Source organism: Schistocerca americana, chromosome 4 (assembly GCF_021461395.2).
Source record: "Schistocerca americana isolate TAMUIC-IGC-003095 chromosome 4, iqSchAmer2.1, whole genome shotgun sequence".
Lineage (NCBI taxonomy): Eukaryota > Metazoa > Arthropoda > Insecta > Orthoptera > Acrididae > Schistocerca > Schistocerca americana.
Window position 1 is genome coordinate 767,222,495 of NC_060122.1, and position 17,714 is coordinate 767,240,208.

The 17,714-nt window shown below is 43.2% G+C and overlaps 1 protein-coding gene across 1 annotated transcript in view; it reads left to right on the forward strand.

Moving 5' to 3' along the window:
* Positions 1–13,533: 13,533 nt before the first annotated feature.
* Positions 13,534–17,714, forward strand: part of LOC124612976 (proton-coupled amino acid transporter 1) — a 267,593-nt gene continuing 263,412 nt past the window's right edge. The window contains exon 1 of the mRNA XM_047141504.1: positions 13,534–13,627. The gene's annotated coding sequence lies outside the window, so the exon portion shown is untranslated. The remainder of the gene's footprint in view (positions 13,628–17,714) is intronic.

A 17,714-nucleotide genomic window follows, 5' to 3' on the forward strand; every position in this document is an offset into this window, starting at 1 on the left:
ACAAGATAGGTTAAGGAAAGGCAAAACTACGTTTACAGAATTTGTTGAATTAGAGGAAGCGTTTCACATTGTTGCCTGGGGGAGGGGAGGGGGGTGGGGGTGGGGGGTTTGGTTGGGTAAAACACAGGGAACAGAAAAATATTTACAACTTGAACAGAAACCAGACGGAAATGAAAGGGAAGTAGTGGTGAGAAGCGAGTGAGACAATGGTGGAACCTATCCCCGATGTTATTGAATCTGTACATTGAGCAAGCAGTCGAGGAAACCAAAGAAAAATTAGAGTAGGAATTAAAGTTCAGGGAAAAGAAATAAAAACTTCAAAGTTTGCCGATGACGCTGTAATTGTGTCAAGACAGGAAAGAACTTGGAAGAGCTGTTGAACAGAATGGACAGTTTCTTGAAAGGAGCACACAACATAAACATCAACAAAAGCAAACATAAATGATGGAATGTAGTCGAATTGTATGAGGTGATGGTGAGGGAACTGGATTAGGAAACGAGAGAGTTAAAGTAGTAAATGAGTTTTGTTATTTGGGAAGCAAAATAACTGATGATTGTTGAAGTAGGGAGGGCATAAAATGTAGACTGTCAATGGCAAGAAAAGTGTTTCAGAGAAAAAGAGAAATTTGTTAACATCGAGTATTGATTTAAGGGTTAGGAAGTCCTTTCTGGAAGTAATTTGTAGATTGTACCCATGTATGGAAGTGAAACATGGATGATAAAAAGATTAGACAAGAAGAGAATAGCAGCTTTTGAAGTGCGGCGATATAGAAGAATGCTGCAGGTTACCTAATGAGGAGTTACTGAAAAATAGTATTGGAGATAAAAAAAATTGTGGCGCAAACTGACTAGAATAAGGGACTGATTCGTAGGACGCATTATGAGACATCAAGGGATTACCATTTTAGTATTGGAGGGAAGTGTGGTCGTTAAAAGTCGTAGAGGAAGACCAAGAGATGAATACAGTAAGCGGATTCAGAAGAATGTAGGTTGCAGTAGTTATTCGGAATTGAGTGTGGCATGGGGTGCTAGATCAAACCAGTCTTCGGACTGAAGATAACAACAACAACAACATGCCACCACTTCTGATATTTTCAACATTTTCAAAGATCTCCCCGTTACTTCTCATTTTCCAATCATTTGTAGTTCGTATTGCACCCACTTTTTCTAATAAGCCATCTTTCAAGTACCTCTATTCTGTCTACCTTATAGTTCATCTTTAAACATTCACATACATGCAAACATTCTGACCTTTCTACTGTGGTATAGTGTTTTAGCTTTGTTTTTCTAGATATGCAGTTCTTGTTGTAGAAGCTTTTTGTGAAAAACATTCATTTATCTAGTTATTGGTTTCCTTATCTTCAGGATTTAACTTATACAGTCCCAGGAATCACAAACAACAAAATTTCCAGCTGGATTTTTCGAGCTTCTAAAAGATAATACATCTAGCAGCAGATCCGCTATCGCCATGATGGTTGATAAGAGGTATCACAGAGGCTGAGCAAAAGACACCAACACCTGTGAAAGAGAAATAAAAAATCGCTATTAGTCTGCTAGTGGACCGGATTTTGCATTAACTGCACCTTGTTTGTGGATTGGGATATAGAGTAGCGTGCAACGGATAAAGGGATACATACCTGTTCTTCCTGGAAAAGGCTGCTACAGTAGAAAGCATTATTGCTGCATATCGTAAACGTAACTTGTCCTCCAAAATACAGCACAAAAGTTCAATTATATTCATATACGGGGATCGGGGATGTGACATGAGGTTTACTTCGTAGTTCCAAAAGTGTGATGGGAGGTTTATCGTACTGGTACACAGTTTTTTCACAATATTTTGTAGCTCTGGTGCCTGAATACTACAATTACCTCTTCCTGGACAAGAACCTGGACCAGACCACGGGCCGACATCGCGTTCCACAGCGTAATTAATCTGGTGCCATGCTTCACAGCAGGACAGAGACAATTAAACTGATCTTCTGGAACAATGTGAACGATTCATCAGATCAGATGGCATTCTCTCATTGTTACTGCGTCCAATCCATATGTTCACGACATCAGGCTCGGCATTTCATGCGAAGTATGCAGTTAGTAGTATATTCATTAGTTTTGAAATAGAAGCTCTACCGCGGATGTTGTCACATGCAGTTGGCGACGTCTAGTGTTTGATGGTGCAGCGACCTTTGAATTTATGTTCATCCCTCACGTCTTGAAGGATGCTGATGCCTTGTGCTTTCCGGCCACAATCGCTTCAAAGTCACCCTGTCTCTTTACGTCACTTTCGACTTTTGGCCACTGTTGTGCTTGACAGATAATGTTCCTCATTTTTTGACGTGAAGTGGCATCCGTCCACCCTCGAATGATGATGGTGTAGCATACTTGGTTCAGAGTCTGCAACGTCTGCTGTGGCTGAAAAGTCCCAATCAAGAGTGACAATCCCTGATGCAATTTGGGCACGTGAAACCTGAGGGACTCCGTGCAGAAGCCGCTCTCCCCTTCCGTCTTGTCTTCTGATTTTTTTTTTTTTTCGGAAGCGTTCCCTGTTAATAGCGGTGAAAACCTAGGCTGTGTGTGACAGACTCATTATACATTATAACTTCTGCAGGGATCCCATCTTCATCTTGAGCCCTTCGCTTAGCAAGGAACTCTATTGTTCTACCGAGTTCCTTCATAGTAGGCACTGCATCTACTAGTTCTTCCATAATCGGCATCTATTTGAAGGCGTCAGGTGCACCCTGCTAACATTATTCTCAGCTGCGTACAACTCGAGGTAGTGTTCAACCCAGCGTTCCATTTGCTTGCCTTCATCAGCGATGACTTCGCCTATCTTGGACCTCAGAGAAGTTGTTTTTCTAACGGTTGGACTAGTTTCTTTCTTAATACTATCATACATCGCCTTATTATCCCCAGAATAGGCCTGTTCCTGCATATTTGCACTTAAATTCACTCAGTAGTTATGTGCACATCTCCTGGATGGTTTCTGTGCCCTGTTCTTTGCTTCTCACATGTCATTCTGAGATCTTCCACTCGAGTTTGTTTTGTAAGCAAGAAGGCTTTCCGTTTAGCCTCAGTGACTGTCTCCATTTCTTCCAAATTTTTCTCATACCGTCCTTACTCATATATTTTTTACCCCATAGGTCAATACTGTTAAACTGTAGATGACACTAGAAAGTTGTGCTCTTTTGTTGCCAATATTCCTTTCTACAGGTACCTTTCCTGGTAAAGCACTTTCAAAATTAGTGGCAAATCTCTGCTTTCATTTTGAGTCATGAACATGATATGTGTTGATCTGGGGATGACCTCTCGGTTTGGCGTGGTGACATTTCTTAGGGGTGAGCCTCATTGTGCACACAACCAGAGAGTGTCAGCACTATGACAGCTTCGTGCCACTAGGACATTTTTGAGATCTGCACACCTAGCTATGGCAAAATCAAGTTGATGCCAGTGATGCGAGCGGGGGTGTTGGCAGGACATGTTGAGTTTCTAACGCGTAGTCCATAAAAACAGCAGACTTCCACCAGTCTCTGGCCATTTCCATTCACTTTTTCCACTCCATGATAACTCAGGCAATTCGGCCACGTCATTATCTGATCCAACTCTACCGTTAAAGCTCCTACAATGTATAATGACTCACGGCTACTCTTACCAGTGCAGTCAACCGCTTGGGTATCGTCAATGTGCCTTGGACACATGGTTCTAACATTCGAGATGGCAATACTAAATGGTGATTTCTTTATTATTTCCTTTTTATTTTTAGTAGGTGTATTATATGGACCCGCTTGTCGATGATTACTTCTAAGCTCCGCACAAACTATGAAGCAAGCGGGTAGTGGCGGGGCAGCACCTTGTTGGCTGGGAACTGCCCAGCTTGCGGCGGGCAGTAGCTGCGCTCGACTCTAACGGCAATCCGACAGAGCTTATGACCGTAACTGCTTTTTCCTTTGCTGTGCCGATGTTCTTTGACGTCGGTGAAGTGTCCTCTCCAGGATGCTGCCTGTCTGAGCGATAAACATAAAGACACGTGAATCGCCCAATCATCACGATCTCCCTCTCGACCTAAATGATAGTGTCTAGAGGAAAGGCAAGCCAGTACGTTTTGTATGACGTCGGTTGCAGGAGCTACCGGGAGTATGCCTTCCAGCCGCCTCTGTGGCCCTACTCCAGATTTCCTTTCAGTGTTTTCTCCATTAGCCTTCATCCCTGCCGAGACTAACCATAAGGCAGTGGTGTGCAAGGTAATTAGAGGAGGGAAAAGAACGATAACTGAGGAGTGCGTGGGGAACAGGATGTATAGGATAGATTGGTCGAAAGACACGTTGTCCGTCTCCTCTGCTGAGACCTGACCGGCTAGGTTAGACCTGGCAGTACCTACGCTATCGCCGATATAACTCTCAGCTTCCTCGGAGCACACTAACCGGCCCGCCCCCACGGACAGAACTACGGTAAGATGGTGCCTCCTGGGATGTTGATGTAAGGTGTCATCAAAGTCACCATGGTGCTTCTCTCTGCACCAATAAAAGTGGCTATTTTCACTACTGGTATTACAGCAAGAATGGAACCAACAGTCATGTCTCTCCTCAAATTCGAAATGTCAAATGGTTCAAATGGCTCTGAGCACTATGGGACTCAACTTCTGAGGTCATTAGTCCCCTAGAACTTAGAACTAGTTAAACCTAAGTAATCTAAGGACACCACACACATCCATGCCCGAGGCAGGATTCAGCCCTGCGACCGTAGCGGTCTCGCGGTTCCAGACTGCAGCGCCTAGAACCGCACGGCCACTTCGGCCGGCTCGAAATGTCAACCATAATGAAATACACTACTGGCCATTAAAATTGCTACATCAAGAAGAAATGCAGATGATAAACGGGTATTCATTCGACAAATATATTATACTAGATCTGACATGCTATTACATTTTCACGCAATTTGGGTGCATAGATCCTGAGAAATCAGTACCCAGAACAACCACCTCTGGCCGTAATAACGGCCTTGATATACCTGGGCATTGAGTCAAACAGAGCTTGAATGGCGTGTACAGGTACAGCTGCCCATATACCTCCAACACGATACCACAGTTCATCAAGAGCAGTGACTAGCCTACTGTGACGAGCCAGTTGCTCGGCCACCATTGACCAGACGTTTTCAATTGGTGAGAGATCTGGAGAATGTGCTGGCCAGGGCTGCAGTCGAACATTTTCTGTATCCAGAAAGGCCCGTACAGGACCTGCAACATGCGGCCGTGCATTATCCTGCTGAAATGTAGGGCTTCGCAGGGATCGAATGAAGGGTAGAGCCAGGGGTCGTAACACATCTGAAATGTAACGTCCACTGTTCAAAGTGCCGTCAATGCGAACAAGAGGTGACCGAGAGGTGTAATCAATGGCACCCCATACCATCACGCCGGGTGATGCGCCAGCATGGCGATGACGAATACACGCTTCCAATGCGCGTTCACCGCGGTGTCGCCAAACACGGATGCGACCATCATGACGCTGTAAACAGAACCTGGATTCATCCGAAAAAATGACGTTTTGCCATTCGTGCACCCAGGTACGTCGTTGAGTACACCATCGCAGGCGCTCCTGTCTGTGATGCAGCGTCAAAGGTAGCCGCAGCCATTGTCTCCGAGCTTATAGTCCATGCTACTGCAAACGTCGTCGAACTGTTCGTGCAGATGGTTGTTGTCTTGCAAACGTCCCCGTCTCTTGACTCTGGGATCGAGACGTGTGTGCACGATCCGTTACAGCCATGCGGATAAGATACCTATCATGTCGACTGCTAATTATACGAGGCCGTTGGGATCCAGCACGGCGTTCCGTATTACCCTCCTGAACCCACCGATTCCATATTCCGCTAACAGTCATTGGATCTCGACCAACGCGAGCAGCAATGTCGCGATACGATAAACCGCAATCGCGATAGGCTACAATCCGACCATTATCAAAGTCGGAAACGTGATAGTACGCATTTCTCCTCCTTACACGAGACATCACACCAACGTTTCACCAGGCAACGCCGGTCAACTGCTGTTTATGTATGAGAAATTGGTGGGAACTTTCCTGATATCAGCATGTTGTAGGTGTCGCAACCGGCGCCAACCTTGTGTGAATGCTCTGAAAAGCTAATCATTTGCATAACACAGCATCTTGTTCTTGTCGGTTAAATTTCGCGTCTGTAGCACGTCATCTTTGTGGTGGAAGAATTTTAATGGCCAGTAGTGTTTTAACACTTCAGTATGTTTCGAATCTGACTACTAATACTGGTAGTAAGAGAATGATGATTGTATACACACTCAGTGACAGGCTTTAGCTCTAGAGCATTTTAAAATTATAACGCTGATGACATTTTTAAATATTCTTCTTGACTATCATCTAATTTTGTACAAGCAACAACGTTTGTTTTCTGTACCTTCAAAATCTTTCCTGTAACTATCTATCTATATATATAGGATTCTATGAGTCATTTGGTAAAAGCAGGATCCTTACAGGATCACCTCGTTGCCCAACAGTCTGTCCATCTGTCAAGACCCCTTTTCTTCGGGAACGGGTAGATGTATCAAGTTGAAATTACACTAAGGTCCCTTGGCGGTGTAAATAATTTAAGATTGTAGGTCAATGCGGTCAACAGATAGTGCCATATATGTCACATATTTTGATATTCGCGAACTCACCGATGAAAATTTATGTATAAACTATCTGTATACATGAAACAGTTTTAATCTGCCAGGAAGTTTCATATCAGCGCACACTCCGCTGCAGAGTGAAAATCTCATTCTATCTGTATACATGTTGGGCTTGGTGGTTTAGTTGGAAAGTCTTGCCCTGGAGCCGACAGGTCGGGCGACCGAATTTCGCTCGGGCCACGGATTAATTTAAGCCTTCGTTTTAACCTAGCCTTCATCTCTAAACGATGTAAAGAGTCGCCAGTAACGTCATGTGGTTAGGATTCCACGCCAGACTGTAGGTCCCCTTTCTCCTGTCGGTAGCTAATTTAGTTTACGGACACGCAAAGCACCGAAGTGGCGTCCAATAGACAGATTTGCAACAGGCCACTACACTACGCGGAATTATTATTATTATCTACGTACATAATTATATTTGTACGGAACCCTCAGAACACGAGTTCAACTCGTACTTGTCCGGATTTTTGTATTTGGTATGTATTTTGTAAAACGATTTAAAGGACTTTTGCAATTTTGTAACAGAGTAATTGTGGCAACGACCCTAGGCGTTAACGTGACTTTTCAGGGTGCCTGTGCTCAAATAACATCAGGAGGGCTCAACAGCGTCTACAACTTGTAAGACTGTTCACATCAGATCAGCTTGGACCTTTTGTGATTCATACCCAGCGGTTTTCATGAGAACTGAGCAATAAAGCTAGTTACGTAAAATTCCAAATCGTCGATCCTGTCATCAGCCACAGTCATTATTATCGAGACTAGTATCTTCCACCTTTCCTAGAGTAATAGAAGCGAGTGTCGTGAATATCTGTTAATTAAAGAAACAAATATAGTACAAAATTATTCCAGATTTGTTTCGTTGGAACACAATCTAAATTCAGTCGCAATCAGTCAGGCTGTTTGTGTAATATAAAATTCAGAGACAGTTAAGTCACCATAATTTGAAATAAAGTGCTATTAATAGCTGTTGTTGTGGTCTTCAGTCCGAAGATTGGTTTGAGGCAGCTCTCCATGATAATCATCATGCTGCTCAATCGTGTGAGAACTCCTACATGTCTGAATAACTACTGCAACCTACATCTTTCTGAATCTGCTTACTGTATTCATCTCTTGGTCTCCCTCTAAGATTTTTCTCCCCCGCCCCTACGCCCCCTCCCACCGCGCTGACCTCAAATACTAATTTGGTGATCCCTTGATGTCTCAGAACGTTACCTATCAACCGACGCCTTCTTTTGGTCAAGTTGTGCCACAAATCTCAAGTCACCCCAATTCTGTTCAGAACTTTCTCGTAAGTTACTTCATCGACCCATCTAATCTTCAGCATTCTTCTGTTGCACCACATTTCAAAATCTTTCATTCTCGTTTTATCTAGACTGTTTATCGTCCGTGTTTCACTTCCATACATGGCTACACTCCAGGCAAATACCTTCAGAAAAGACTTCCTAACACTTAAATCTATATTCGATTTTAACAAATTTCTCTTCTTCAAATATGCTTTTCTTGCCATTGCCAGTCTACGTTTTATATCGTCTCTGCTTTGGCCATCAGCAGTTATTTTTCTGCCCAAATAGGAAAACTCGTCTACTAATTTAAGTGTCCCATTTCCTAATCTGATTCCCTTAGCGTCACCTGATTTAATTCGACTGCATTCCATTATCCTTGTTTGCTTTTGTTGATGTTCATCTTATATCCTCTTTCCAAAACATTGTCTATTCCGTTTAATTGCTTTCCAAGTTCTTTCTCGTCTCTGCCCGAGTTACAGTGTCATCCGCAAACCTCAAAGATTCTTTTCTTCAAAAATGGTTCAAATGGCTCTGAGCACTATGGGAACTTAACATCTGAGGTCATAAGTCCCCTAGAAATTAGAACTACTTAAACCTCTCTAACCTAAGGACATCACACACATCCATGCCCGAGGCAGGATTCGAACCTGCGACCGTAGCGGTCGCGCAGTTCCAGACTGTAGCGCCTAGAATCGCTTGGCCACTCTGCCCAGCTTCTTTTCTTCTCCCTGAATTTTAATTCTTACTCCAAATTTTTCTTTGTTTTCCTTTACTTCTTGTTCACTGTACATTGGGGATTTGCTGCAACCCTATCTCACTCGCTTCTCAACTACTGGTCCCTCTCACGCCCCTTGACTCTTATCACTGCCGTCTGGTTTCTGTACAAGTCGGAAATATCCTTTCCCTCCTTGTATTTTATACCTTCCACCTTTAGAATTTCAAAGAGAGTATTCCAGTCAACATTGTCAATACCATTCTCTAATTCCACAAATGCTATAAATGTAGGTATATCTTTCGTTAAACTATCTTCTAAGATTAGACGTCAGGTCAGTATTGCTTTCGGTGCTCCTATATTTCTCCGGAATCCAAACTGATCTTCCCCGAGGTCGGCTTCTACCAGCTTTTCCAATCTTCTGTAAAGAATTGTTGTTAGTATCTTGCAACCATGACTTATTAAACTGATACTTCGGTAATTTTCACACCTGTCAGCAACTGCTTGCTTTGGAACTGGAATTACCACATACTTTTTGAAGCCTGAGGGTATTTCGCCTGCCTCATACATCTTTCACACCAGATGGAAGACTTGTGTCATGGCTGGCTCTCCCAAGGCTATCAGTAATTCTGACGGAATGTAGTTAATTCCCGAGTCCTTGTTTCGACTTAGGTCTTTCAGAGCTTTCTAAAATTCTTTTCGCAATATCATATCTCCCATCTCATGTTCATCTACGAGCACTTCCCTTCATATAATTTTGCTTCCAAGTTAATCTCGGTTGTATAGACCCTCTATATACTCCTCCCACCGCTCAGCTTTTCCTTCTTTACTTAGAATTGATTTACTATTTGTGCTCTTGACATTCACACAGCCTCTTCTCTTTTCCCCAAAGGCTTCTTTAATTTTCCAGTAGGCAGTATCTACCTTTCCCCTAGTAAAATATGATTATAAATCCTTACATTTGTCCACTAGAAATTCCTGATTAGCAATTTTCCACTTTTTGTCAATGTTATTTTTTAGGCGTTTGTATTCCCTTTCGCCTTCTTAATTTGCTGCATGTTTAAATTTTCTCCTTTCATCAGTTAAATTCAATACCTCCTGTGTTATCCAAGGACTCCTACTATGCTTTGTCTTTTTACCTATTTGATCCTCTGCTGCAAGTACTATTTCATCTCTTAAAGCTACCCATTCGTCTTCTACTGTATTCGTTTCCCCTGTAGTCGCCCAAAGCTTCCTCTGACGCTCTGAACAACTCTGGTTCTCTTAACTTATTCAAGTCCCATATCTTTAAGTTTCTGCCTTTTTCCAATTTCTTCAGTTTTAACATACAGTTCATAACCAATAAATTGTGGTCAGCGTCCACATGTGCCCCTGGGAATGTCTTAAAATTTAAAATCTGATTCCTAAATCTCTGTCTAATCATTATATAATCAATTTGAAACCTTCCGGTGGCTCTAGGTCTCTTCCACGTATGTAATCTTCTTTCATGATTCTTAAACCAAGTGTTAGCGATGATTAAATTATGCTATGTGCAAAACTCTACCAGGCGGCTTCCTCTTTCATTCCTTTCCCCCAGTCCACATTGACCTATTGTTTTTCCCTATCTTGCCGGCCGCGGTGGCCGTGCGGTTCTAGGCACTTCAGTCCGGAACCGCGTGACTGCTACGGTCGCTGGTTCGAATCCTGCCTCGGGCATGGATGTGTGTGATGTCCTTAGGTTAGTTAGGTTTAAGTAGCTCTAAGTTCTAGAGGACTGATGACCTCAGATGTTGAGTCCCATAGTGCTCAGAGCCATTTGAACCATTTCCCTATCTTCCTTTTCCTGCTGTCGAATTCCAGTCCCTCATGAGTATTAAAGTTTCGCCTCCTTTACCTGTCTGAATAATATCTTCAATCTCTTCGTCTTCTACGGAGCTAGCTGGCATGTAAACTTGTACTGTTGAGGTAGGCAGAGCTTCATGCCTGTCTTGTTTACGATAATGCGTTCACTATGCTATTCATAGTAGCTTACCCGCAATCCTACTTTCTTATCCGTTATTAAAGCCACTCCTGCCTTACCCCTATTTGACTTTGTATTTATAACCCTGTGTTCACTTGACCAGAAAGCCTGTTCCTCCTGCCACCGACTTCACTAATCCCCACTATATCTAACTTCCCCCTACCCATTTCCCTTTTTAAATTTTCTAATGTTTTTGATCGACTAAGGTATCTAACACTCCACGCTCCGATCCGTAGAATGCTAGTTTTGTTTCTCCTGATAACTACATACTCCTGAGTGTTCACCGCCCGGAGATCCGAATGGCGGACTATTTTACCTCCGGAATATTTTATCCAAGAGAACGTCATCATCATTTGACCTTAAGTAGAGCTGCATGTCCTCGGGAAAAAAACGGCTATAGTTTCCCCTTGCTTTCAGCCGTTCGCAGTACCAGCACAGCACGGCCATTTTGGTTGATGTTACTAGGCCAGGTCAGTCAATCACCCCGACTGTAACCCCTGCAACTAATGGAAAGGCTGCTACTCGTCTTCTTAAACCTCACGTTTGTCTGACCTCTCAACTGATACCCCTCCGTTGTGGTTCTCGGTACGGGAACGATCTATTGATACGTAATCAGCATGGTTTCAAAAAACATCGTTCTTGTGCAACACAGCTAGCTCTTTATTCGCACGAAGTAATGGCCGCTATCAACAGGGGATCTCAAGTTGATTTCATATTTCTAGATTTCCGGAAAGCTTTTGACACCGTTTCTCACAAGCGACTTCTAATCAAGCTGCGGGCCAATGGGTTATCGTCTCAGTTGTGCGACTCGATTCGTGATTTCCTGTCAGGAAGGTCGCAGTTCGTAGTAATGGACGGCAAATCATCGAGTAAAACTGAAATGATATCAGGTGTTCCCCAGGGAAGCGTCCTGGGACCTCTGCTGTTCCTGATCAATATAAATGACCTGGGTGACAATCTGAGCAGTTCTCTTAGGTTGTCCGCAGATGATGCTGTAATTTACCGTCTAGTAAGGTCATCCGAAGACCAGTATCAGTTGCAAAGCGATTTAGAAAAGATTGCTGTATGGTGTGGCAGGTGGCAGTTGATGCTAAATAACGAAAAGTGTGAGGTGATCCACATGAGTTCCAAAAGAAATCCGTTGGAATTCGATTACTCGATAAATAGTCCAATTCTCAAGGCTGTCAATTCAACTAAGTACCTGGGTGTTAAAATTACGAACAACTTCAGCTGAAAAGGCCACATAGATAATATTGTGGGGAAAGCGAGCCAAAGGTTACGTTTCATTGGCAGGACACTTAGAAGATGCAACAAGTCCACTAAAGAGACAGCTTACACTACACTCGTTCGTCCTCTGTGTGGGATCCTTACCGGGTGGGATTGACGGAGGACATCGAAAGGGTGCAAAAAAGGGCAGCTCGTTTTGTATTATCACGTAATAGGGGAGAGAGTGTGGCAGATATGATATGCGAGTTGGGATGGAAGTCATTAAACCAAAGACGTTTTTCGTCGCGGCGAGATCTATTTCAGTCACCAACTTTCTCTTCCGATAAAATAAGAGAAATCAGAGGTCGAACAGAAAGGTTTAGGTGTTCGTTATTCCCGCGCGCTGTTCGGGAGTTGAATGGTAGAGAGATAGTATGATTCTGGTTCGATGAACCCTCTGCCAAGCACTTAAATGTGAATTGCAGAGTAGTCATGTAGATGTAGATGTAGATGTGGCTATCTGTACCGCTGTGGCACGCAAGCCACCCCACCGACGGCAAGGTACATGGTTCATAGGGGGCTATCAGTAGTATAATAGCTATTTTACTGGCAAACTAAAATTATTTTTTGTCAGACTTCTTTTGTCTCATGACTGGTTTTATGAAAGGGTTCGTATTTCGGCGCCGCAACTGAGTTACATTGAGTATTATTGTTTCACGCAAAAGGCGCAAATTAATTGCAACAGTGATATTCTTATTTGTGAAACTGATGAGTTTTGTTTGTGCAAGTAAACTTTATTTCTAAGTTACGCTATTTTGACTAACGGAGAGAGCTGAATTTTAACTGTTTTTAGCGATTATCTGCATGTTCTTTCAGATTATTGCATTCGATTTTCTTCATTAACTGAAAATCATAGGAAATTTTCTGTTTGTTTTTTAGTAAAGCACTTCTGTTGATTTCAGATAAGTTATGTGATAATTACTGTACTGATAACAAATTGCTTAATGAACAAAGTTTGTCCAACAGGTTTGGTGACTGAATTTAGAAATAATTTGTCAAAATTTCGCAATACACTTCGCTGTCTTTGCCGTTGTCTTTGTTGTGTGTGGTTTGCACTGTTTTAAAACAATCACTCAAAATTTGCGTAAGGAGAAGGTGGAGGAAGTTATTTGTAAGAGTAATTGTTGCACATTTTCTCCGCTAATCATTATTAGTTTCGAAACAAACATTTTAATATTCTGACCCGATTAGGCTCACCCGCTCACGAACATTTGCATAGCCAATTACAGAAGGGAAGGTTACAGGGTGACAGGATAAGACATTTCTCCTATGAACACGATTATTACAAAGATTTTCATATTAAATTGTAGAATACCTTAAAGCCTACGAGTAATATAATGACTACCTCCTTCCTATCGTTCAGTGACCTCCTGCACGATAGGCTTTGTGACAGATTTGGTCCCAGAATGAACCCCTGTGGAAGGCTTTCCTGGCGCAGGTGCCGGGCACGGCGTCGCGCCGCCACGTCCAGCGAGGCGACGCCCGCACCTGTGGGCCCATGCCCTCCCCCCCCCCCCTCCCACCTGAGTCCCCCCCCCCTCCCCCCTTAACGCCTCTCACGACCCAGTCTCAGTACAGGCGGCCGCGGTGCCTACAACCTGCGGCCTTCCGATTCAGTCGCCAGCCGACACCGCAGCTTTCGCACCTCCGCACCGAGACTCCGTCCCCGCCGCCGCCACTGCAAGGTATTCGCCCGCGTCCTGCTTTACGGCGCCGGGTCTGCCGAGAGTCGTTGTCACGCGTAACCTGCAAACCTGTCGCCACGATACACTGTTATTGCGCCTGCAGTATTTTTAGGCCCATTTGTCACAAAGGCTGTCGTGTTTGGACTTTCGCCTCGAGTCACAGCGTTTTTTCATCTGTAAATTGTACAGATCCAGTCTCAAATAGAAATCACTACCATCTGTTTTCAAAATGACGTCCAGGTTATTGAAACGCTTTGGATAACTTTCGCCTCGAGTCACAGCGTTTTTTCATCTGTAAATTGTACAGATCTAGTCTCAAATAGAAATCACTACCATCTGTTTTCAAAATGACGTCCAGGCTATTGAAACGTTTTTGATAACAGTACACACAACATTGTCAGAGTTAAATACGCAGTCCCGATCCACGGTATGTACACAGACTTCAAAACTTCCATAAAACTGACATAACTCGTTTCGTTTCGCGAAAGCCATCGATAAAACACGATAGAAGTCGTTGTAGTAAAAGTCTTGTAATATCTTCGTACAACATGAGCAATTAGGTGCTGGTATAAATCAATAAGTTGTGGACTACAATAGTGGTATATTAGTATTTACTAACATATTCTTTCATAGCTATAAATGTTTTTTAGCTTTTTCTTCGGAAACAGATTGATAAGTCACACGTGGGAATGATTTTAGAAACTTTTTAAGGAATGTAGATATATGCCATTCCTCTTTCGTCTAATGTCAATAGTCCAGAGAGACAAGAAGCAGTGAGTATTACTGAACTTTATTTGGACGTGCGAATCAGTACGTTTATGAAACAGTTGAACACATAACACTGTAAATGAAACTGCTTCAAATGTGAATTGGTCTGAAAGAAATTAATGTGACTTACTATATAGCACCCAATAATTCGACAATAATTACAAACTCTATATTTTTTATGTATTTTAGCGGAATCTATTTGAATACTGATTTCCAATGAAAATGACATCTAGATAGTTGTAAGACAGCCATAATCAGCGGTCAACAGATGTATTGGCCTCTATTTACAGTGTTTTGTTGATGGATGAAATGATCAGTTCGTGTTTTTAAGGAGAAAATATACATCTCGATTATAATTCAGAGCACTGAAGGAAGATTTCTGTATCATTTCCATCACTTACGGGTGAATGACGCGGCAGACTGCGTAATTTTTTTCCATTTCCGAATATTTATCAATGAAATTCGTCAACAGCCGTGTAAGTAAAATGTTATTTTATTTTATTCTGACTACCAGTTTCGGCATTCCACTGTGCCATCTTCAGGCGCCACATACATCTCTCAAAAATAGACGATTATGTCATACAGTGCCATATATTCCTGGATGTTGTGAATTCAGAACCGTTTCCCAAGTGCTTCATTCGGAGATTTGATAACTCTGCTATCAAGTCTTCGATTGAAGCATTTGGGAAACGCTTTTGAATTCACTACATCCAGGAATATATGGCACTCTACGAAAACATCGTTTATTTTTGAGAATTGCACATGGGGCCTGAATATTGCATAGCGGAATGCCGGAACTGGTAGTCAAAATAAAATAAAATAACATTTCACTTACACGGCTGTTGGCGAATTTCATTGTCCCTATCCTTGATGGATCAACAGAGATTTCCCAATACGTTCAGCGCCGAGTGCGTTAGTTGTGAAAACGCAAATATGCGTTACTATCTTATGTAAAGAAATCAGCTTGTCACTGTGAAAGAAAAATTCAACAGCAAACAAAGAACAGCGATATTTAGCTAAGTATGACGAAGGCTACCGCCACTTACCGTGAAATATCCTTGAACTGCGGTTTTATAGCTCTTTTTCGGAGGTAAACGTAGTATTGCAGACTCAAGGTTATTGCTATTATTATTATCAACTTTTAGTGTCGAGCTTACAAAACTATTTGCTAACATAGCATCCGATTTCAGAATTACACTATTGAACAACTGAATTACAGATCCGGCGCCGGCTGCGAGGCCTCGGGCACAGAATACAGAAGATACCGGAAGCGTTCGGCTGCCGTACTGATCCGATACCGCTCAAACGCCGCACACAACTCACGTCAGTGGGTCAGAGCTGGCCCTAAGATGCAGACATCTCGTTCGAGCGTACTGGAATCGTGCTCTGTAGTACTGAAGTCACGAGGCCTGTAGGTCCACGCAAGCTCCCTCAGGGCCGCGGAGTGTTCCTAAAACCATCTTTGACAGTTCGGAACTGCTGAAGTGGTGCATTGTCTTGCTGAATGTATTTTGTTGCCTGGGGGCTAACGTATGTGGATGCACCTTCTACAATTCGCCACTGAGGGAGTGTGACAGATTCACCATTTCATCAGTCTGAACATCCTCCTCGCCTACCTGGACGTTGCCCAGTTCACATGTAGGACGCACCGCCTCGTGTGGTTTTCGATGTACTCATACTCTGCAAGCGGTGCGTACTAGTATGTTTCGCGGGTGATCAATCATGGAGACTTTTTCCATACTTTGAACGTCCAATAGCTTTGCATCAATGGTACTCCCTGTGCCGCCTTTGCTCAGTGTGAAGTACAGATATGACGGTACACACTGTAAACTATTATAGAGGAGGTTGTTCTCGACATATGGCTTCTCACTGGGTGCTGTCCGGCACTGAATTGGTGATTTGTTACCACAGTGTGGGGCGCCTATCCTTCGTTCACTGATTTGTGTCAACATGTCACTGCTGTCGGCCGTTGTCTCTAGCGGCAGGTTTCCAAAGTCGTGGTACTAACGGTACCATTGAGATGGTGGCACGTGAAAACCCATGTCCCTGTTTGACTTCGTTGAGGGAGTGTCCAAGCGCTGGGCATCCAGGATCCGGCTGCATTATCGTGCATCTTGCCGATGTTACGCCAATGGCCAGTGCAAGTGATACACCGAAATATTATTTCTACCGTGGTGATATAAGCATCTACATGTATACTCCACAAGCCACTTTACGGTGAGTGGGGGAGGATACTTTCGGTACCATTTCTTTTGTTTCGGGGATCAAACTCCACTGTAATAAAAATTTTCTACTCAGCTATATTCGTTGTTTATTTGAAACCGATTGCGAAGTCTTTTATAGCTTGATCTTCAGGGATATTTATCGAAATGAAAACAAAAACAAAACACGCAAGTACTTCTTGTTGCTGTACCACAGCATTCACATATTTACAATATTGGATACAGGTTCTTTACAAAGATGTCGCATATTTCTCAAAGAGGTAGTATTGGTCAAAACTAGAAGAAATGTTCCTAAAGAAATTAGTCCAAAAACGAATACCTGTTGATAGTTGAGCCAATATGTCCGCTCATTCCCAACTGTCCGTCAGGGTGACCAACTCTCCCGTATTATAGCAGTCCTTTTTTATTCCTCTCGCTCCCTTTGGGCCGCCTATTTTTCCCGCACAGCACGTCAGTGATCACTGTTACGAACATGAATTCCGTGATGCACTGTCGATAGTTCAAATTCCCCGAGCGACAAAAAATGGTTCAGATGGCTCTGAGCACTATGGGACTTAAAATCTGAGGTCATCAGTCCCCTAGAACTTAGAACTACTTAAACCTAACTAACCTAAGGACATCACACACATCCATGCCCGAGGCAGGATTCGAACCTGCGACCCTAGCGATCGCGTGGTTCCAGACCGACAGATCTCGATAAGTTTTCGTAAAATATTCGGTAGCCGGTCGATGTGGTCGAGCGGTTCTAGGTGCTTCAGCGCGGAACCGCGCGGCTGCTACGGTCGCAGGTTCGAATCCTGCCTCCGGCATGGATGTGTGTGATGTCCTTAGGTTAGTTAGGTTTAAGTAGTTCTTAGACTAGGGGACTGATGACCTCAGATGTTAAGTCCCATAGTGCTCAGAGCCATTTGAACCAATAATCGGTACTGCTTTCAACATACAGTCTTTATCTGTTTGTGGTTCTACGGAAATAGAACGGTTTGGCTCAAGCGAATGCGAGGAGCAGAGAATGTATGACATAGCCTACGCGTCTAGAGGGGTCGTAAGAGGGGGAATGTGCACTTGTTTCGCAGTCAGTACTGTCAACCCACAGATGT